Raw genomic sequence first — 23,435 nt, 5'->3', positions numbered from 1 at the left:
AGGCGGAGGCTAGATCACATTTCTACCGAGTCAGAGACTTACCGAGACACATGAGGTGAGTCTTCTCACTATATGTTACCTAGAGTGGTATTATGTATGGACCAGAGGGTCTTATGTGTTATGTATGAGATTATGTGCTATGTGTTATATGTATGTTGTATGTTGTTATAGACCGGACTGAAGGGTCCAACGGTACAGACCGGGCCGTAAGGCCCAACGAGCTATGACCAGACTAGAGGGTCCAACGAGCTACGGGACTGGAGGGTCCCGCTGAGACACATCGACCGAAGGGTCGTATTATAGCCTCGAGTGGCGTATGTGTTGTATGCGGTATTTTGGGGAACTCACTAAGCATTTATGCTTACAGTTGTTGTGTTATATGTTTCAGGTACCAGTGATGAGCGCGGGAAGGCGCCGACATGATTCGTACACACGTACAGTGGAGTTTATATATATTCTGATCTTGGGGTTTTGTATTGATATAATGTTGATACAATGTTTTTAAAATGATTGTGAATGATATTTTATGGGTTTTTCAAAAGTAAAAAAAAATTGTTCAAATTTTACGGTGTTACAAGTTGGTATCAGAGCCTTGGCTTGAGGGATTCGGATGCATCTTCGGGCGTATCTAAACTCAAACTAAGGATTTAAGGAAAATTTTGATAATGAAGTAAATTTTTTTTTGAAAAGAGTAAAAATAGTTTTGAGACAAACAGAGCAGATCCGTGTGTCCGATTAGCCAGCGCCCGAACGGTGAATCCCCAAAAGTACCCTTACATTATGTGTAATGAGATATGTTATGTTACATTATGCATGCTAGAGTAGGCTAGGTATACATATTAGGACTAGAGTGGCCTGATTTGTGATGCCTTAGCCTAGGAGATCTCTGCTGCTGAGATGCTTTGAGAGCGAGTAGATAGCAGTTAGCAGCTCATGAGAATAGAGTACTTGTAATCCAAGATCCAAGGAGGAGGACTTGGAGTGAATGATGATGCGGTGTGGTCAGTAGTATTGGGCCCGTACTACTGAAGACACCGGATTAGTGGGCATTCCAAGTAAGAATCTTTTAGACAACGGAGGACGAGTAGGGTTGCGTCATCTGGTGTCAACGACGAGGAGATCCGTCGATTGATTCATGAGGAGGTGGCTGCTGCCATCCGGCCTGAGATTCCTGAGATGTTTGGGGACATCAAGAACACATTGATTGAGACTTTTGATGAGCGGTATGCAAAACTGACTGAGGCTGCTGCAGCTGCAGCTACTGCTACTGTTGTTGCTGCCAAACCTCAGGGAGGTGACTCGTTGTTGTTTCGGGAGTTCAGCAACACGAAGCCACCAGAGTTCGACGGGACACAGGACCCGATTTCCGCTATGAGATGGGTCTCTGACATCGAGGGATGTTTCTATACGTGTTCTTGTCCAAAGCACTTGAGCGTTCGGTTCGCCCTGAACCAGCTCCGCTTGGGAGCGAAGGATTGGTGGAAGTTCGTGACGGCGAACTTCACTTTGGCTGAGATTTCCGAGGTGACCTGGGAGAGGCTCACCGCTATGTTCAGAGAGGAGTATGTTCCCCTGGTGGAGAGGGAACGGTTGATCCAAGAGTTCTTGACCCTCAAGTAGGGTACTGATTCTGTGGCAGTGATCACCAGGAAGTTTCACGAGAGGGCGATGTTTTGCCCTGAGCAGGCTCGTATGAGCCGTTATCTGACTGTTCTGAGGAGGGATATTCGGGAGTTCATGGCGAACTTGACTTACCGGACATTTGATGAGCTCCAGGCAAATTCCCGGAAGAGGGAGATTGAGTTGGAGACTCAGGCCAGGGAGGAGGCCGAGTCACAGAGGGCGGATCGGCGACCGGCTCAGTCTCAGCCGGCAGCCAAGTGGGCTAGACCCGCTGATTCGAGATCTGGGGGCGTGAAGGGTCGCACTTGTGGGAAGTTCGGTAAGAGTCACGAGGGGTCGTGTAGGACTGGAGTATGCTACAAGTGCGGGAAGGAGGGGCATATCGCGAGGGATTGCCCCAAAGGATTTTCGATTTGCTTTCATTGCAACCATACCAACCATCGGAAGTCCGAGTGCCCTCAGCTTCTTTAGGGGTCAGCGCAGGGATCTGCGCCTGCTGCTAGGGCTACCGATGTTCGGCCGGTGAAGGCCGAGGCCCCGAAGGCTCGTGGGAGAGCATTTCAGTTGACTGCGGAGGAGGTCCGCGCGGCGCCCGATGTTGTGGCTGGTATGTATTCTCTATTCAACTTTTTTTGTGTTGGGTTTTTATGCTTATATGATGATGCGCGTAGGTACTTTTCTTGTGAGTTCTGTGCCTGCTTTGGTATTATTTGACTCGGGTGCGAGTCGGTCGTTCGTTTCCGTAGCATTTAGTCAGCTCATTAGTATCCGTCGAGAGGCGATGGATTGACCTCTATGATTTTCCATAGCTGATGAACGAGCAGTGTATGCTTCTGATGTGAATCGAGGATGTTTCCTTGAGATCTTTGGTGTGGAGTTTCTGATAGATCTGGTTCCGATCGCGATGGGGGACGTGTGTGTTATAGCGGGTATGGATTGGTTGAGTCGATATGGAGCAGTGATAGACTGTGAGCATCAATTGGTGACGATGCGAGACCCTAGTGGGGGAGTTCTTACGATGTACGACAGGGGTACACGTACAGGGTCAGCATTTTGCTAGGCCGCCAGAGCGAGACAGAGTCTACAGCAGGGTTGTAAGGGATTTGTGGCATATGTGATGGATGCGAGGGTTGATTCAGGGAGACTGAAGTCAGTGGATGAGGTACCGATAGTGCGAGAGTTTTCAGATGTATTTCCAAAGGAGTTGCCGGGTGTGCCTCCGGAGAGGCAAGTAGAGTTCGGTATTGAATTGGTTCCGGGAGTTGCGCCTATCGCCAAGGCGCCTTATCGCCTTGCGCCTCCGGAGATGCAGGAGCTATCCTCGCAGCTCCAGGAGCTGCTGGGGAAGGGGTTTATCAGGCCGAGCAGTTCGCTATGGGGGGCGCCTATTCTTTTTGTCAAGAAGAAGGATGGTTCGCACCGTATGTCCATTGATTATCGTGAGTTGAACAAGCTAACGGTCAAGAACCGTTACCCGTTTCCGAGGATCGATGATTTGTTCGATCAGTTGCAGGGAGCATCTTGGTTCTCCAAGATCGATTTGAGGTCTGGGTATCATCAGGTGAGGGTGCGGGAGGAGGACGTCCAGAAGACAACATTTCAGACTCTTTATGGGCATTACGAGTTAATGGTGATGCCTTTCAGACTCACCAACGCACCGGCGGTGTTCATGGATCTCATGAACAGAGTGTGCAAACCGATGTTGGATTGCTCAGTGATCGTATTCATCGACGACATATTGGTGTATTCGAGATCCAGAGAACAACATGAGGAGCATTTGAGGGAGATCCTCGGAGTTCTGAGATCGGAGAGGCTTTATGCCAAGTTCTCCAAATGTGAGTTCTGGCTACGAGAGGTTTAATTTTTGGGGCATCCCGTTAACTAGAATGTGATATTGGTCGATCTGGCCAAGATTGAGGTGGTCATGAGGTGGGAGGTGCCGAGATCACCCACCGAGATCAAGAGCTTTCTGGGTTTAGCCGACTATTGTCGGAGATTTATTAAGGATTTCTCCAAGATCGTTGTGCCACTCACCAAGTTGACCCGGAAGGGTGCTGTGTTTTCTTGAGGTCTGGAGCAGCAGATCTCGTTTGAGACACTTCGCCAGAAATTATGCGAAGCCCCAGTGTTAGCCCTTCCGGAAAGGATGGAGGATTTTGTGGTATATTGTGATGCATCGATATCCAGATTGGGAGCGGTGCTTATGCAAGGGGGGCATGTGATAGCACATGCATCGAGACACCTTAAGCCTCATGACTCGAGGTATCCCACTCATGATTTGGAACTGGGAGCGGTAGTGTTCGCCCTCAAGATCTGGCGACATTATCTGTATGGAGTTTGGTGTACGATATACACAGACCACAAGCGCTTAAAGTATTTGATGGATCAGCCCAACCTGAATATGCGCCAGAGGAGGTGGTTGGACGTGGTCAAGGATTATGATTGTGAGATCCTGTACCACCCGAGCAAGGCTAATGTTGTATCCGATGCACTGAGCCATAGGGCGGAGGGCGCCCCAATGCAAGATATTTGTTTGAGATTGACAGTGATGACCCGGGTGTTGGATTCTATTCGTGGCGCCCAGGCTGAGGCTATGAGGCCAGAAAGCTAGAAGAGAGAGCGAGTTGTCGGGCTGGTATCGGAATTCGTTACCGATAGCCGGGGGCTTATGACATTTCAGGGTCGGATATGGGTACCGTCTGTGGGCGGAACGTATACCATTTTGATGGAAGAGGCTCATCGATCGAAATTCTCGATCCATCCCGGGGCCACTAAGATGTATTTGGACCTGAAAAAGGAATATTGGTGGCCCTATATGAAGAGGGATATCGCATGGTTTGTAGAGAGATACTTGACCTGTCGCAGGGTTAAGGCCGAGCACCAACGTCCACATGGTAAGCTGCAGCCATTAGAGATTCCCGAGTGGAAATGGGAACAGATTACCATGGATTTCATCACCAAATTGCCAAGGACCGCGAGGGGTGTCGACGCAATTTGGGTGATTGTGGACAGGTTGACGAAGAGTGCTCACTTCCTGGCCATCAATGAGAGCTCTTCCACGGAGAGGTTGTCAGAGATGTACGTGAGAGAGGTGGTATTGCGGCATGGAGTGCCGATGTCGATTGTCTCAGATCGACATGTAAGTTTCACTTCCAGATTCTGGAAGAAGTTTCATGAGGAATTTGGTACAAAACTACATTTTAGTACTGCATACCACCCACAGACTGACGGGCAGAGTGAGCAGACGATTCAGACGCTCGAGGACATGCTCCGACCATGTGTGTTGGATTTCGGCGGGAGTTGGGACACGTATTTGCCCTTGGCAGAGTTTTCTTACAACAACAGCCATCATTCGAGCATTGGCATGCCGCCCTTTGAGTTGTTGTATGGGAGGAGGTGTCGGACCCCTATTTGCTGGTGAGAAGTAGGGCAACGTGTGATGGGTAGTACCGAGATTGTGCTTCAGACAACAGAGCAGATCCAGCAGGTCAGATAGAGGTTGTTGACCACTCAGAGTCGTCAGAAGAGTTATGCAGACAGACGCCGGTCCGAGCTCGAGTTTCAGGTCGGCGACTTCGTGCTCCTGAAGGTCTCTCCTTGGAAAGAAGTGATTCGATTCAGGAAGAGGGGCAAGTTAGGGCCCCGATATATTGGTCCTTTCAGGGTGATCGCGAGGGTAGGCAGGGTAGCCTACCGTTTGGAGTTACCAGAAGAGTTGGGTCAGATTCATGACACTTTCCACGTGTCCCAGCTGCGAAAGTGTATAGCCGACGAGTCCGCAGTGGTGCCATTAGAAGATATTCAGGTGGATGCGAGCCTGGATTATGTTGAGAGATCGGTGGCGATTAGAGATCGGAAGATCAAGGTTTTGAGGAACAAGGAGGTGCCTCTGGTCCAGGTCTAGTGGCAGCATCGGAAAGGGTCAGAGTTCACTAGGGAACCGGAGCGTGAGATGCGGGAGCAGCATCCAGAGTTGTTTGCAGAGTGAGACTTCGAGGGCGAAGTCTGATTCTAGTGGGGGAGAATTGTAACATCCGGTTTTTCAGGTATTATATTTTATTCATTATTTTTGGAAGTTGTGAGGAGATTCGGCGAGTTGGTGTTTAAACTCGTCGAGTATGGTCGCAGATTCGTATCCGAGTTCACAACTGGACTCGGCGAGTTCATGAGTGGACTCGGCGAGTCCACGCTGTTTAATGAAACCCTAATTTCCAGGGTTTGAGACCTATTTAAAGGCCCTTAGGGCCGTCATTTGCGGCCACAAAACCCCAAAGAGAAACCCTAAGAGATCTAGAGCGTTTATGAGGAAGGAAAGGCCATTCTTGATCCTTTTGTTGGTGTTTTTGCAAGAGGGAGGTGACCAAGGCAAGAGGAGGCTGAAGGAGGTGCGATTTTGGTGATTTCTGAGTTCTGAGAGACCATATTGAGGTATTTTGCTCGGACCTTCTTCAGTTTTGATGTTGATTCTTAGTGTTAGGGTTTTCTAACCCTTTTAAAGTTTGGATAAGTGGAGCATTTGGTCCCTTCTCGAGTCTATGTCTTGGATCTGGACCCAAAGAGGTCCAGAGACCTTAACCCTTGGAGCTTTATGAGTCATTCTCGGAGCCATGAGCTTGGGATGTCATTTTTGGGGCTAAATCACCAAGTTAGACCATTTAGATGTTATATGAGTGTCAAGGTCTGAACTTTACGTGATTATCATGCTTGGGAAGGCCAGATCTATGAATGTATGGAACATATATGACCTTAGGAGGCCTATGGAGTTTGTGCATGGCATGAACTCACCGAGTCCGAAGAACAGACTCGGCGAGTAGGATGAGGGTTTCCCGTAAATCACTCAGTGAGTAGACTTTCCGAGTTAGGGAATATCTTGGTGAGTCAGGGAGAGTTAGGGGATTGGAGTTCAAGGCAAAACTCGCCGAGTTGTTCTTGAGACTCGGCGAGTTGAGTCGGGGTGGCCCCGCGATTTATGCTAGGTGTGACTCGTCGAGTCAGGGGAAGTACTCGACGTGCCAAGAGAGCGACTAATAGAGTCAGTGGACATGTGTAGACTCGCCGAGTCGCCCAAGTGCACTCGACGAGTCGGGTCAAAGTTTGACCGTTGACTTTTGTTGACTTTTAGGGTTGAGTATAGTGGTATTTATGAGAGTATTTACTTGTGTGATCACATTTCTACCGAGTCTGAGACTTACCGAGACACCTGAGGTGAGTCTTCTCACTATATGTTACCTAGAGTGGTATTATGTGTGGACCAGAGGGTCTTATGTGTTATGTATGAGATTATGTGCTATGTGTTATATGTATGTTGTATGTTGATATAGACCGGACCGAAGGGTCCAACGATACAAACCAGGCCGTAGGGCCCAACGAGCTATGACCGGACCAGAGGGTCCAACGAGCTACGGGACTGGAGGGTCCCGCTGAGACACATCGACCGGAGGGTCGTATTATAGCCTCGAGTGGCGTATGTGTTGTATGCGGTATTTTGGGGAACTCACTAAGCATTTATGCTTACAGTTGTTGTGTTATGTGTTTCAGGTACCAGTGATGAGCACGGGAAGGCGCCGACATGATTCGTACACACGCACAGTGGAGTTTATATATATTCTGATCTTGGGGTTTTGTACTGATACAATGTTGATACAATGTTTTTAAAATGACTGAAAATGATATTTTATGGGTTTTTCAAAAGTAAAAAAATTGTTCAAATTTTACGGTGTTACATCAATTAAGCTGTGAATACGCCAGTATAATGCCATTGAATTTGGTGTATCCGGTGGTGGTACGATGACGATTCAACAATACGTGGCAACTAGTTGTAATATAGGGTATGAAAAAGTTTGATTAATATAATATTAATTTTTTTTATTAGTCCTAAATACCTTCCTTGAAAAAAATTAAAAAAAAAATCTTACTAATATTCTTAACATTTTTTAGTTCTCAATTGATGCACTTTATATATATATATATATATATATATATATATATATAGAGAGAGAGAGAGAGAGAGAGAGAGAGATAAGTTTAATTGATAAAATAAGAAATGTTGAGAGTGTAGGAATCCTTATCAATCAATCATTTATTTTTACAGCAAAATGTTATGTCCTACCGTCGTGACAGAGGATGAATGTTTATATATGAATATAAATATTAGTGTATTCATATATTAATCGACCGCGTCCGCTCCGCCACCAACCCCATCACCTCCACCACCAACCACCACTGCCATATTCATATATGAATGATCACTTCCTTTATACATATTTATATATGAATATGTGTATTCCAATTGAATACACTTTTATATATATATATATATATATATATATATATATATATATATATATATATATATATATATATATATATAGATTAGAAATGAGTGATCTAGATTCATTCACTTTTTCTCAATATTTTTTCTCAATTGAACTCTCTCCCTCTCCCTCTCTCTCTCTCTCTCTCTCTCTATATATATATATATATATATATATATATATATATATATATATATATATATATATATATATATATATATATATATATATATATAGGGGGCGGTTCACTTGAGATTAAAAAAAAGTAGAGATCTTGAGATTAAACATCAGCCACATATTTCACATTTGCCGCTCTAATGCTCCAGCGTACCAGCAGCAACGACGTATGCCTAATCGTAAATGATTATATGACAGAGAGGTATAATCATACAGGATTATACATGTTTATACGTATATGCATAATCATAAATGATTATACATATATGTCTGTTCACAGATTGAGTAATCATAAATGATTATTACAGTTAGTCGCAGAAGAGGTGGTGGTGACAGAGGTGGCGGTAGTATAAGTAATGGGGGTGACAATGGTGGGGTCGACTGGTGTCAGAGGTGGTGGTAGTGGTGGTGGCGGTGGCGGTTACGGTTGTGGGGATGGTGGCGGAGGAGAAAGGAACATGTGGCACTGTGTAATCATTTATGATTACACCAGAACTGCCGCGCCGGTACGCCGAAGGATTAGAGCGGCAGATGTGAAATACGTGGCTGAGGTTGAATCTCGAGATCTCTATTTTATTTTTAATCTCAACGGAACATATATATATATATATATATATATATATATATATATATATATATATATATATATATATATATATATATATATATATATATATATTACAATCTAAATAAAATAATATGTATTTAGTTCACGAAATTTGGGGTTTTTTAATGTACAATACGTGTATACATTAAAGTATGTATTTATATGTAAAATCTCATATTTATTTCTAAAGGTATTTTATTTAAATTTAAATTTTTTGATATAGTAGATACTGTTAGGTTAATTATATTTTGATTTAGTAAGTAAATATATATAAAAAAAACCTACAATAGCCTATTATAGTATTGGTTTGTTGACAATATAAAAAAAATTTAATTATAAAACATATAAAGAAAAAAAAATTAATAGTTAACTTTATATACGGAGAAAAGCTACTTAAATTTGTAAGTTATTAACCCTTAAATATTATGTTTGTTATCAAATGATGTCGATGATATTGATAAAAACAATACATCTGATTAGCGTGGTCTATTAAATGATTTCTACCTAGAATTAAGGGAAAGTTTGAAATAAATATCCATAAGTAGGCATGTTTAATATTATTTCTTTAGATCGTAATTTATTGCCGAAAAGCTATAGAATAAGAAGAAACATAAACTATTCGCTATCGAAGAAAATATAATTTTTATTTAGTGGACTCGTTTATAGCAAGTTTTCCGCGAACTTTGTACTTTATAAAAGAATTTGGATTAAGCAACTTCAAAAATAAAATATTTTATAAGAAATTATCATAGTATGCCGCCTTGATTATATATGTCTCACTTCAGTAGTTTATGTGAAAGAGTTTAGTAGTTTATGTGAAGAGTTTTGACTTAAATGATCGCGCAACTCCCGATTTCGATTAGACTTAGCCATTAAATATCTCATAATACTAAATTAAACGATGAACTCTTGAACTCCCTTGCAAGTGGTATAAGACTTGTTTGAAGAACCTGCATAGAAAGCATGGTTGACATTGTGGTCTAAATGCTTAAGGGGGTGACATTAAAGCATGGTTGAGGGAGGAAAGGGATGAGGTGCAACAAAAGAGCTTTGAAACGAAAGTAGAACTTATTGAAATAGGTTGTATCATCAAGTATAATGTCTATCCATCTTCATTAGTGACCCAAGGTTTGACCTCCCGATTTCCTCACCATAATTCCACAACATAGAGTAAAGTTCCTTTAATGACCCTTCTAAATTGTTAATTGCATGCTTCTTAGCCCTCCTATATTGGGACATGCTCACTTTGGTGTTCAGCTTCTTTGTTATCTTACATTTAAGTTCCCTTACGGACATGTTTCTAGTAGTAAAAAACTCTTTTTTAAAATGATTACCAAGCCATTTATAAGAAAGAATGATGCCAATATTGAATTGTATAGAACAATGGTGTGTGGAATTCAGAGACTTGATTTGGAATTCCTTTTCATTCTCATTGGTCCAAGATACCCAAAGCCTAAAGGGACATTGGTCCTCAGTCTTATCAATGTATTTACCACATCTCACTAACAACCTAGTATGCTTATTATATTGAAACCACATGAGATAACCGTAAAAACCCAAATTAAGAGAGATTTGACTTTTAGTAAAATATTAACCACAAGGGAAAAATGGTCATTTAGAGGAATTTGATAAGTTCATGAAGTTGTAACTTCATGAAAATGGTCAAGATAAATGCATGAGAATATGCATTTTGGTCAAAAGGGTAAAATGGGTATTTTATGCTTTTTAGGCCATGTTTGTGACTTAATAGATTAAGACTTGTATTAAGTCAGTGATAAATGACTTAACAGAGTTGTAGAGTATGTTTTCACCTTCATGTGGATATAAAGATCACAGAGAACGGGTATAGAATGAAGAAGTTATGCACGTTAAAAGTTGAGAAAAAGTTGTCCCCAAAGCTGGAATGGAATCTGCAATGCACTTTGTTGATCTTTAGTTACCGTGGCGTGGTAAATAGGTCACCGCGATGCGACGAGTGATGACAAGGAGTCAAACGAATTTCTTCTTGTCTTAAGAGAAAGGCAACCTACTTTACGCCACGGCGTGGTGAATGGGCACCACGACACGGTGGCCAAAGTAGGATGATGTTGTGGAAAAGCACCACAACTCGACAAGAGGCTGACCCGCAACCAACTTAAGCGCACCATGGCACAGTAAATAGATGACCACGACATGTTCTTGAGGATTTAAAGACAGGTTCTAACCTGTTAGACCCTCATTTCCGAACAAAAGCTCCCTAAATCGATTGACAACTCAATGATGGCAATTTTGGTGTTGAAATGGAGGTAAGAGAATTTAGAGATGGAGCTTAACAAGGATTTTCATCCTCTCTCCATTAAGGTAAATATTTCTCCATTTTATGGAAATTGTTAGTTTGTGTAGATTGGTTAATGTGACAACCCAAAAATTTCCGTTAGTTTTAACGTCGAAAGTTAATGTCAAAATTAACGTCGAAATTAGTTACGTCAAAAATTAGCCAAATTTATCCCGGAAATATTTTTGACCGGAATTAAACCCGTTGGAATATTTTAAATAATATTCGTTAAGCGAACAAAAATTAAAGCAGTATAATTTTAAAATTTGCTGTGAATATGGAAGGGGTGAAGAACCCGTTCGCGGTTGGTGTCAGGAAAACCCCAGCCAGGCCATAAGTTCCACCCTATATAAGGGAGGAGTGGGATTCACTCCCACCTTTTTACCACCTTACACACACACACTCTCTCTCTCTCTACTTTCTCTCTCTACAAACGGGTTTTGGTCAAAAATCGTCCCTCCGAGCCTCAAATCGGTAAGTAAACCTCCCTAGCTTGTTGTTTAACACTTCTATCTTGCAAATTCGTGACTTAATCATCCAAAAACCTCAAGAACTTGAGTTTACAGTCTTGGGAGCCTCCCAAAACCATAAACCCCTTGAATGTGGGTTTTGATGCTCAAAAACCCTTCCAAAACACTTCTTATACTTAGAAATGGCTTAGAGGCTTACCCGAAAGGACTTAGAACACCAAAATCGGACCAAATGGGGAGTAAACATGAGTTTATGGTCTAAGAATGTTCTTGGACCGCAAACCCATGTTCATGGACCATAAACACCTTTTATAGTGTCAAGCTACCCCTCAAACAACTCCAAAGGCTTCCATGAACTTCCTAGAGTGCATAGAACCTTATTTTCCCTCATTTTATTGACCAAAGCATACTAAATGATGTCACACTTGAGTTTACGGCCCTAGAAGGTTATTGGACCGTAAAAACACATCCTTAGACCATAAACACCCACAAAGGGTGTTAAAGTGCCCTTAACACTTTGTATGGCTTGGAATTGGACCTAGAACTCTGTATGCTTAACCTACATCCACACAAAAGCATGATTTAGGGACTAACATGAGTTTACTGCCGTAAACTCATGTGTTTAAGGTAGTAAACTCCTCAAGTGCATCTCCTTAGACCGTAAACACCTTTCCAAGGTGTTTAAGTGCCCTAAACACCTTCCTATGCCTCTAAAAGCCACTAGAACCTTACATACATGAGTTAGAACCACTAAACAACCAAAGGAATGGGCAAACATGAGTTTGCGACCGTAAAATCATGTGTTTACGACCGTTAACTACTCAAGGAGTAAACTATGGACCGTAAACTCCATTTTGTGCCCATTTTGAGCCCCAATCACTTCCTTAGCCCTTGATTCAACTCTAGCATGACTCCATGAGTGAGTTAAGACCTTTAAGCATCCCATGAAACTACTACCATGAGTTTACGGCCGTAAACTCATGGGGGAAAGGGTCTTGAAACCGTAAACACCCATAAGGGCTTTCATTTAAGGAGTAAACTCCAATGCGAGTCCATACACATCTTCTATGCAACCCTTGACACTTCTAGCACTTGTAGCAAAGTGTTTTGATGTCATAAGACATCCTTACTTGCTTTATTAGTTGTTAAATGACTAACTAGATACTTAAATGTATCATTACATGTTAAATAGGATTTGCATGTGTGGTCAAGTCCTCACTTGACAATTAGCATCCTATACCGGCACCTCCGTCGGATCCACTTACAACAGGTGAGTTCATACCCCCGAATTAACCTTTTAAATGTTTTTACATATTTTTATGGGGGGGGGATACAAGTTAAACATGCCAGTTATCATATCAATCACATGTGATTGATAACCCGCATGCACAAGGATTTACTACACTGTCAACTGTTTTACCAAGTATGATACTGTAAATGGTTTTCTAAAACGTCTTTACTTGTACAAAGCTTTCCTCAAATTGACTCTCACGCCGAATGTTTTATCAAAGTTCATCTAAAACTCGTTTACAAAATGTTTTCAAAAGGTTTTGAAACTTATTTTACAAAAGAATACCAAGCTGTGATTTTCTTAAGTATAAAGGTTTTCCAAAGTTTTCATCAAAGTTTTCTTCCATGTTTTTATACTCCTACTTGGTTAAGATACTACTGCTTCACTTCTACTTAGTTAATGCTCCTACTTGATAATGCTTTTACTTCGTGAAACACTTCTACTTAGTGATACGCTTCTACTTCACTTATACATGATAACACTTCCACTTCGTGATATGCTTATACTTATTAACGCTCCTACTTCACGATACGCTTCTACTTCACGATACGCTTCCACTTAGTTAAATGTATACCTGTACATGTATGGTTATATAAATAATGATTAAAGGACTTAGGAAGGCTAGTTCGCCCTATTTCCTTTTCTTCGTTGAGATGTGGTCTGGTGGGATCGGATATCCATCCGAAGGTCGTTTGATCATTAATTATATATCATGTATACATGTATAGACATATGGGTTTACATCGATCGGTTCAATTATGAGTCTCTACTGCTAGTCCAACATTTACATCAGAATCCACTATTCGGGATACATATTCAGGACACGGCCTTCTCCGTAGTCTAGTTGGTAACCAGAGTCTCTTGTAGGGAGAGCGGACATTGTGTGTATAGATCTATATGGGATTGACACTCCCGCACCCTGACTGCTAGCTACAGTCCACGGCCTACCAAGCCAAGGGGTGACAAATGTCACATATTTATTTTGACGCTTGCAGGACGTCGAGCTCTCTAGTGTCTATCAGTATGGTTATGAGTATCTCGGGGTTACCTTATAATTCATGGCCTTAAGGTAACGACGCTTAACACTGTATGCTGGAAATACACACCTCGAATATACACACCTAGAAAATACACACCTCGAGTATACACACCTAGAATTACACTGTTTTTAGACCTTGCTAGCTGTATCTTTCATTTGATACTGTCTGGGGTCTGTATCCATTATTTTAGACCTTGCTAGCTGTATCTTTCATTTGATACTGTCTAGGGTCTGTCTTCACTATTTCGGACCTTGTTAACTGTATCTTTCATTTGATACTGTCTGGGGTCTGTCCCCACTGTTTTTAGACCTTGCTACACGTATCATTCATCCGATGCCGTCTGGGGTCTGTATCTCCTTTTGTTAGACTGAGCCAAGCATGTCATTCATTCGATACTCTCCTGGAGTCTATGATCTCTTTTGCCTTAGTCAGCAGTCTTCGCTGCTGAGGCATACGTTATTTTCCCTGATATTCTCCTACTTTCTTTGAAATCAAACACCGTATTTTGATAATGATAGTGATTAAGGGAAAATTACTTTTACAAACATAACTCTGTCAAGTCTTGGTAGAAGACTGCTTTTAATTAATAAAATATAGGATTTTCTAGAAATGACTCTAATCCACTGTAGACTCTAAACTACCACTTTTATAAAGTTATTTTGAACTTACACAAATGACACTAAAGACTTATGAACTCACCAGCATTTATAAAAATGCTAATACTCGCTTTCAAAATAACTTGTATTCTCATGTCAGCAATAGACAGGTACATTTCAGGAGCTTTTGGTGAAGACCGTTTAGTACCGAGCTGGACGTACAATATTACTTGTATTACTTTAATGATTCTATACAATGTAAACCATGTAAAACTATTACTATTAATGCAATGGTTGTTGTACTTTGATTACTATACTGCATATGTTGTGATACTTGACATGACGTCATCCACCCCAGAACGTTTCCGCCGTTCCGGTTTTGGGGTGTGACAGACTGGTATTAGAGCATTGTTTATACTGAGCTAAGTATATCAATTCATAAAAGATATACAGCCTATAAATACATAGGGATAAAACACTCTGACCAAGAACTATACTTTAAAATATAACCATATTTTACCAAAGTATAAGAACATCCAGAATCTAAACACTCGAACACAAGTATCACAAGAAGAACAATAAAAATCTTCGGATGTTGAGCATTACCGTCAAAGCTGGGCAGTTATGTAATCGTAAGCTGGAATAAATGTAACCTGATCAACTACATTTATTCGAGATGCAATGAACGTGTGCTTGGGAGTGATAGTGGTGTTGCAACAGGTCTGAAACTTACCAACTAGGAATGCTAGAGCCAAACATAAAGTTTAAAATACTATGGGAGTATTTTGGTATACTAAAAGACCCACATTAATCCCAGAATCATATTCAGAAGATAAGAAACAAACAAGAAATTAAAATACCATAGGGGTATTTTAGGATACATAGACAACCTTGTGTGAAGAACTAAAAAGATCCTTATTGATATACCTACCATTACAAAGGGTATACTCCTAAGGTTATATATAATAAGGATCCCATAAGCTAAGAATGTGTGGTTTCGCTCTACTTCCTTTTCCTCGTTGGGATATGGATATAGAGTAGTATCACATATTCGAAGGCCTATCGGATCTAAGCTATATATGATTTGTATACCCTATGTAATCGTAGCAGGACTCGATATGGATCATCTAGTGAAATGTTAATAATCTGTAAGGATTCTTTAGACATTTCCATTCTCGCACGAACCCTGTAGAAAACCCTATCCACTTCAGTGCTCGCCGGAAGAGTTGATTCAGACCCAGAAGAGGTTCATTGAGAAGATTTCCAGTTTGGAAATAAATGAACTAGGACGAGACTATTGAAATCACCAAGTGCCTATCTCTTTTAGGGACATTGGTGAGAAGTTCGCCTAAACTTCCGAGATTTCCAGTCATCCATCATGAAGTGATGACACCCAGAGTCGGATTCGGAAGTAAGGTGGAGTATAAATTCAATATTTCTTCACGAGAAAGAAACCCTAGGTAACTATCCGAAGAAAACCAATGCCGGTCCCAGTCAGGAATACGAGGTAGACAGAGGGAGCCAGTACATGGAACCCGAGAAGTGTCTTTTCTTCGTGTTCGTCACACTAACACACCCATAAAATAATACAATTTAGTGAGTTAGTGGTCACGCTACTCACGCTATGTGTTAGGTAAAACGCCTTCTTTTGCAGTTGCAAGTAATACGATTAGAGTGGATCCCCGCACCTTTATTGAGAGTATTTAGCCATAAGTCTTCATGAGCCTTTCTTCCCAACTGTTCTCAAATCTTTCCAGGCTGGAGAGTGAAACCTTTCCCAGTATAAAGGTAACTTAGTAGGAACGATTCCCATCTTATGGCTTTTTCCGATACTCACACTCCTACCTTGAATACCAGGACTACATCATAGGGATGTAGGTCGACACTCAGGCAACCAATATCCGAAGCACGGGAAAAATTTATGCCTAATACAGTAAGGACAGATATGTCCAGGGTTAACCATCGTCTCTCATCCGCTTGAGTTCTTTTCCGTATAGGAAAAACCCATGCCTCCGAAGGATCGTAACCTATCCACTAACAAGAAACCGACTCTCCTACTCGATGAAGCTACCTTCCAGGCTGCAGTCTCGGCAGCCGTTGTAGCTGTCATGACTCAACTGAATGCTAACAACGCCAATGTTAGCAAGAGCCCTATCGGAAATTCTGATCCTAGTAGTGGACAGCAGCAACCAACCTCTATGTACACAGCCACCCAAGAACCTCAGCCAACTCCACTAAAGAGAAAGTTCAAGAACGAGAAAGGAAGTACCTCGGCTCAAGGACCTTCCGAAGGGCGACGAGCTGAGACAATCAATACCCCTGCCATCCCTTCCATCCCGACTTCGAGGAGACCATACCTAGGAAACCTTCCCCACTGCGGCAAGTGTAGCTACCATCATCATGGTATATGTCGGGAACTCTTATGTGTTAGGTGCAACATGAAGGGGGCATACTGCTCGCGTCCACAGAACCCCGGTTGAGTTCATTACATCAACCACCAATGTGGAGGCCAATCCAATTTGCCACCTATGTGGTGGAAAGGGACACTTCAAAAGGGACTGCTCAACTGAAGGAAACAACAAAGATACAGGAGGAGTCTAATTCTAATGCTTAGGGAAAAGCATCAAGGAACCCGGTAGATTTTGGTATGTCTCTCAATCTCAGATAGTTAACCGAAAACATTAAAAGGTTAATCCTAAATGTAATTACTTCCCCATTAAGGCGAAAGTCGTAGCACTGTCATAAAATTTAAAAAAAATCATCAGGTAAAACTATAATGGCTAGATATATACGTTACGGCCATGTATAATTGAGATGGATAGACCTAGAGTGAGTGAATGCCGCCTCATTTCCTGTTCCTTGTTTGGTTGTGGATTTAAGGCGGAGTCGCTCGGTCAACAGTCCTCCCCACCTTAATTATACATGACTAGTATATGTTAGGCGATTATAGAAATGCCTCGTGAGAATCCATTCATGAAAGGGTACTCTACTCTGAAACATTCAGGACTCTCTATAGTTCGGCGTTGACTCTATCGGTCCAAGTATCCGCGACAATGATACACGGGACTAAACCCTAGACACCTAGAACTGGTGTGCTCGTTCGGCACATGACCCTGTCGATCCTCATTCTATATCATGTTGAAGTGTGCCAACTTCGACGCCTCTATCAATCATGGTTTGACTTCGTGCAACCATGTGTAAATCCCTAGTGTTGTGTAAAAAGAACTTTCTCCGTAGCCATTTCGGCAAATAAAGGTTCTTCCAAACCTAAACATAATTCAGATAATAAAACTTAATGCTATCCGTCAGTCGTCCCTCTTATTTCAAACCTTCCGAAGTACCCAGGAGAAGGGTACCGCATGCTGTTAACCAACCCCTCTTAAACAGATAGAAACTGAAGCGAAAGACACTGCAGGTATTCCAGAAGACGATAACCACCCGAAGCATACTCCGTAGATCCCCTAGAAAAACCCTTCATCGTATTCCATAGAATAGGAGCTAGAGTCAAGAGAACCATGGCAGGTTGAGCTACTATAATGACCACAAATCCGAAATTTGTCATCATCCCGGTCAAGCCAACATAGTAGCTAACACCCTCAGTTGGTAAAGAAATTTGAGTCGTAAGAGTCAAGGACATTGACTACGACCATCCATTCATGCTTAATCCCCCGAAATAGGCATCTCAGCGGATATTCCGGAAATCCGGAAGTTGCGATAATGTAAACTCTGAGAGGAATGGATGAGGAGATCAAAGTTACGGGTGATGGAACCCTATACTCACTAGATTTGACATAGACCGAGAAGAACTCAGAACCTTCGGAAGAGTAGTTGCAGAAGATGTTCGCACTACTCAGGCACTTAGTCCACCCCGTTACCGACAAGTAGTGCCTAGAACCCTCCGCCCCCTTACAAGGAGGAAGTCACCGTCGTCCTGTAGACGATAGAATGCATTCTCCGAAGCCAACACTAGAATGCCGAGAACCACAGGATAACCTCCGCAGCCAAGAATGCTTGAATAAAGTGCGAAAGTAGGTTGCGTTAAGCCTTATAAACCAGATCCCGAAGAGATTATAGACTTGACACCAGTCTAGGTGTTAGTCGATGGGTTATAAAAGAGCACGCGCTTTCTGCAACTGAAATAAACCAATGCCTTGGAGATTAGGGCATGTCTTAGAGATTCATTGGACTACTAGGTGTTCCACTAATACTATCTCGCGCAGAAATAATAGAACCACCTCCCGAGGTAGTCCAACACTCGTCTGGTGAAACCCTATCTCCCCGACCCTGAGGGTTTCCGTTAGAAATATCTCAAGAATCAGAAGTGCAGGTTCATTTACACAATATTGAGATAGACACACTGCAGTAAACAGATACCCGTAGACATGCAATCCATCCGATGATCCAGAAAACCTTTGAAAGTCAAACAGTAGAAACACGAAATCCAAGGACAACCCGATCTTTCTAAGAACCAATCCGAAGGACTACATTCCCAGTATGAGAGAACGTTTGGAACTTCGGAATGGCGATCACGCCAGTGATGATCTCGCCATAGAAGTACACTATGTTCTAAATACTGAAAAGCTCTACCCTTCCGAGAGCTTAGGACCATTCGAGATTCTTTACAAAGATTGGTCCAACCCTCGTCAGACCACTACTACTTCCGGATATTCCACAAGGCTCTAGACTTGATAAGTGTTTGCCCGACGCCACTCCTTGTATCCCACTCACCTTGATAGAAACCATTGTGAACCCTAACTTCGAAGACGAACCAAACAGGGAGTATCCTCATACCTCTACTCGATCATTCATACCTACTTCCTTGCCTAAACCTGAATATCGGGACGAAATTCCCTCTAACGGGGGGATGATGTGACAACCCAAAAATTTCCGTTAGTTTTAACGTCGAAAGTTAACGTCGAAGTTAATGTCAAAATTAACGTCGTAATTAGTTACGTCAAAAATTAGCCAAATTTATCCCGAAAATATTTTTGACTGGAATTAGACCCGTTGGAATATTTTACATAATATTCATTAAGCGAACAAAAATTAAAGCTGTATAATTTTAAAATTTTCCGTGAATATGGAAGGGGTGAAGAACCCGTTCGCGGTTGGTGTCAGGAAAACTCCAGCCAGGCCATAAGCTCCACCCTATATAAGGGAGGAGTGGGATTCACTCCTACCTTTTTACCACCTTAGACTTTCTCTCTCTCTCCCTCTCTCTCTCTCTCTTCTTTCTCTCTCTACAAACGGGTTTTGGTCAAAAATCGTCCCTCCGAGCCTCAAATCGGTAAGTAAACCTCCCTAGCTTGTTGTTTAACACTTCTATCTTGCAAATTCATGACTTAATCATCCAGAAACCTCAAGAACTTGAGTTTACGGTCTTGGGAGCCTCCCAAAACCGTAAACCCCTTGAATGTGGGTTTTGATGCTCAAAAACCCTTCCAAAACACTTCTTATACTTAGAAATGGCTTAGAGGCTTACCCGAAAGGACTTAGAACACCAAAATCGGACCAAATGGAGAGTAAACATGAGTTTAAGGTCTAAGAATGTTCTTGTACCGGAAACCCATGTTCATGGACCATAAACACCTTTTATGGTGTCAAGCTACCCCTCAAACAACTCCAAGGGCTTCCATGAACTCCTCAAGGACGTTGATTCAACTCCTCAAGGAGTAAACTATGGACCGTAAACTCCTCAAGGACCATAAACACCTTGAATGTGTTTACTACCGTAAACTCCTCAAGGAGTAAACTATGGACCATAAACTCCATTTTGTGCCCATTTTGAGCCCCAATCACTTCCTTAGCCCTTGATTCAACTCTAGCATGACTCCATGAGTGAGTTAAGACCTTTAAGCATCCCATGACACTACTACCATGAGTTTACGGCAGTAAACTCATGGGGGAAAGGGTCTTGAAACCGTAAACACCCATAAGGGCCTTCATTTGAGGAGTAAACTCCAATGTGAGTCCATACACATCTTATATGCAACCCTTGACACTTCTAGCACTTGTAGCAAAGTGTTTTGATGTCATAAGACATCCTTACTTGCTTTATTAGTTGTTAAATGACTAATTAGATACTTAAATGTATCATTACATGTTAAATAGGATTCGCATGTGTGGTCAAGTCCTTACTTGACACTTAGCATCCTATACCGGCACCTCCATCGGATCCACTTACAACATGTGAGTTCATACCCCCGAATTAACCTTTTAAATGTTTTTACATGTTTTTATGGGGGGGGGGGGGAATACATGTTAAACATGCCAGTTATCACATCAATTACATGTGATTGATAACCCACGTGCACAAGGATTTACCACACTGTCAACTATTTTACCAAGTATGATACTGTAAATGGTTTTCTAAAACGTCTTTACTTGTACAAAGCTTTCCTCAAATTGACGCTCACGCCGAATGTTTTATCAAAGTTCATCTAAAACTCGTTTACAAAATGTTTTCAAAAGGTTTTCAAACTTATTTTACATAAGAATACCAAGTCGTGATTTTCTTAAGTATAAGGGTTTTCCATAGTTTTCATCAAAGTTTTCTTCCATGTTTTTATACTCCTACTTGGTTAAGATACTACTGCTTCACTTCTACTTAGTTAATGCTCCTACTTGATAACGCTTTTACTTCGTGAAACACTTCTACTTAGTGATACGCTTCTACTTCTCTTATACTTGATAACACTTCCACTTCGTGATATGCTTATACTTATTAACGCTCCTACTTCACGATACGCTTCTACTTCACGATACGCTTCTACTTCACGATAAACTTCTACTTCACGAGACGCTTCCACTTAGTTAAATGTATACCTGTACATGTATGGTTATATAAATAATGATTAAAGGACTTAGGAAGGCTAGTTCGCCCTATTTCCTTTTCTTCGTTGAGATGTGGTCTGGTGGGATCGGATATCCATCCGAAGGTCGTTTGATCATTAATTATATATCATGTATACATGTATAGACATATGGGTTTACATCGATCGGTTCAGTTATGAGTCTCTACTGCTAGTCCAACACTTACATCAGAATCCACTATTCGGGATACATCTTCAGGACATGGCCTTCTCCGTAGTCTAGTTGGTAACCAGAGTCTCTTGTAGGGAGAGCGGACATTATGTGTATAGATCTATACGGGATTGACACTCCCTCACCCTGACTGCTAGCTACAGTCCACGGCCTACCAAGCCAAGGGGTGACAAATGTCACATCTTTATTTTGACGCTTGCAGGGCGTCGAGCTCTCTAGTGTCTATCAGTATGGTTATGAGTATCTCGGGGTTACCTTATAATTCATGGCCTTAAGGTAACGACGCTTAACACTGTATGCTAGAAATATACACCTAGAAAATACACACCTCGAATATACATACCTAGAAAATACACACCTCGAGTATACACACCTAGAATTACATTGTTTTTAGACCTTGCTAGCTGTATCTTTCATTTGATACTGTCTGGGGTCTGTATCCACTATTTTAGACCTTGCTAGCTGTATCTTTCATTTGATACTGTCTGGGGTCTAGCTTCACTATTTTGGACCTTGTTAGCTGTATCTTTCATTTGATACTGCATGGGGTCTGTCCCCACTGTTTTTAGACCTTGCTACACGTATCATTCATCCGATGTCGTCTGGGGTCTGTATCTCCTTTTGTTAGACTGAGCCAGGCGTGTCATTCATTCGATACTCTCCTGGAGTCTATGATCTCTTTTGCCTTAGTTAGCAGTCTTCACTGCTGAGGCATACGTTATTTTCCCTGATATTCTCCTACTTTCTTTAAAATCAAACACCGTATTTTGATAATGATAGTGATTAAGGTAAAATTATTTTTACAAACATAACCCTATCAAGTCTTGGTAGAAGACTGCTTTTAATTAAGAAAATATAGGATTTTCTGGAAAGGACTCTAATCCACTGTAGACTCTAAACTACCACTTTTATAAAGTTATTTTGAACTTACACAAATGACACTAAAGACTTATGAACTCACCAACATTTATAAAAATGCCGATACTCGCTTTCAAAATAACTTGTATTCTCAGGTCAGCAATAGACAGGTACATTTCAGGAGCTTTTGGTGAAGACCGTTTAGTACCGAGCTACACCTACAATATTACTTGTATTACTTTAATGATTCTATACAATGTAAACCATGTAAAACTATTACTATTAATGCAATGGTTGTTGTACTTTGATTACTATACTGCATATGTTGTGATACTTGACATGACGTCATCCACCCCAGAACGTTTCCGCCGTTCTGGTTTTGGAGTGTGACAGTTGAATTGGACAACCTATAGCTTGATTATGATGTAGATGAGAGTGCTTATTTGCTTTAATCAAGCTTATAAAGTGATTTACATGTTGGAATCAATCCAATGAGAGTTAGGGTTTGAAACCCTAACTGGTGATTAGTGAATTGATACATTAGATGTAGATTATAATGAATTAAGTAGTATGAGATGCTTAATTCATTGGTTGGGTGAGATTAGAAGAAGAAAATAAGAAGTTAGAATATTGATCCATTAAGTGGTCATTTTGACCATAATAGTGATAAAGATCTTAATAGGCTAAGAAAAGTATTAGGAAACTTGTATATGTGTATGAATAGGCCTAAGATCAAAGAAGATGGACCAAGATGCATCAATGGAAGAATTGAAGAAAAGGATTAGTTAGTCTTCACTAAACAACAATGTGAGTTATTACTCTCACTCTCTCCCTAGATTATGTTATATATTTATTTATATACATTTATGTATCTTTGTATGTATAAGCCTTGTATTTGAGCATGAAAAATAGAAAGAAAGAATTGGATTATATGTATTATAATGCTATGTAAGATTATGTACATGTGGTTATACATTTAAGATCACATAGCCGAGCATGTATATATAAACAAATTAGGTAAAGATGTACAAGGAAATAACAAGGGTATTATGAGTAATACCTATAAGAGTAGATAAAGAAAGAATGGGGTTATATGTATTA

This window comes from Lactuca sativa, chromosome 4 (genome assembly GCF_002870075.4).
Source record: "Lactuca sativa cultivar Salinas chromosome 4, Lsat_Salinas_v11, whole genome shotgun sequence".
NCBI lineage: Eukaryota > Viridiplantae > Streptophyta > Magnoliopsida > Asterales > Asteraceae > Lactuca > Lactuca sativa.
This window is presented reverse-complemented; position numbering follows the sequence as displayed.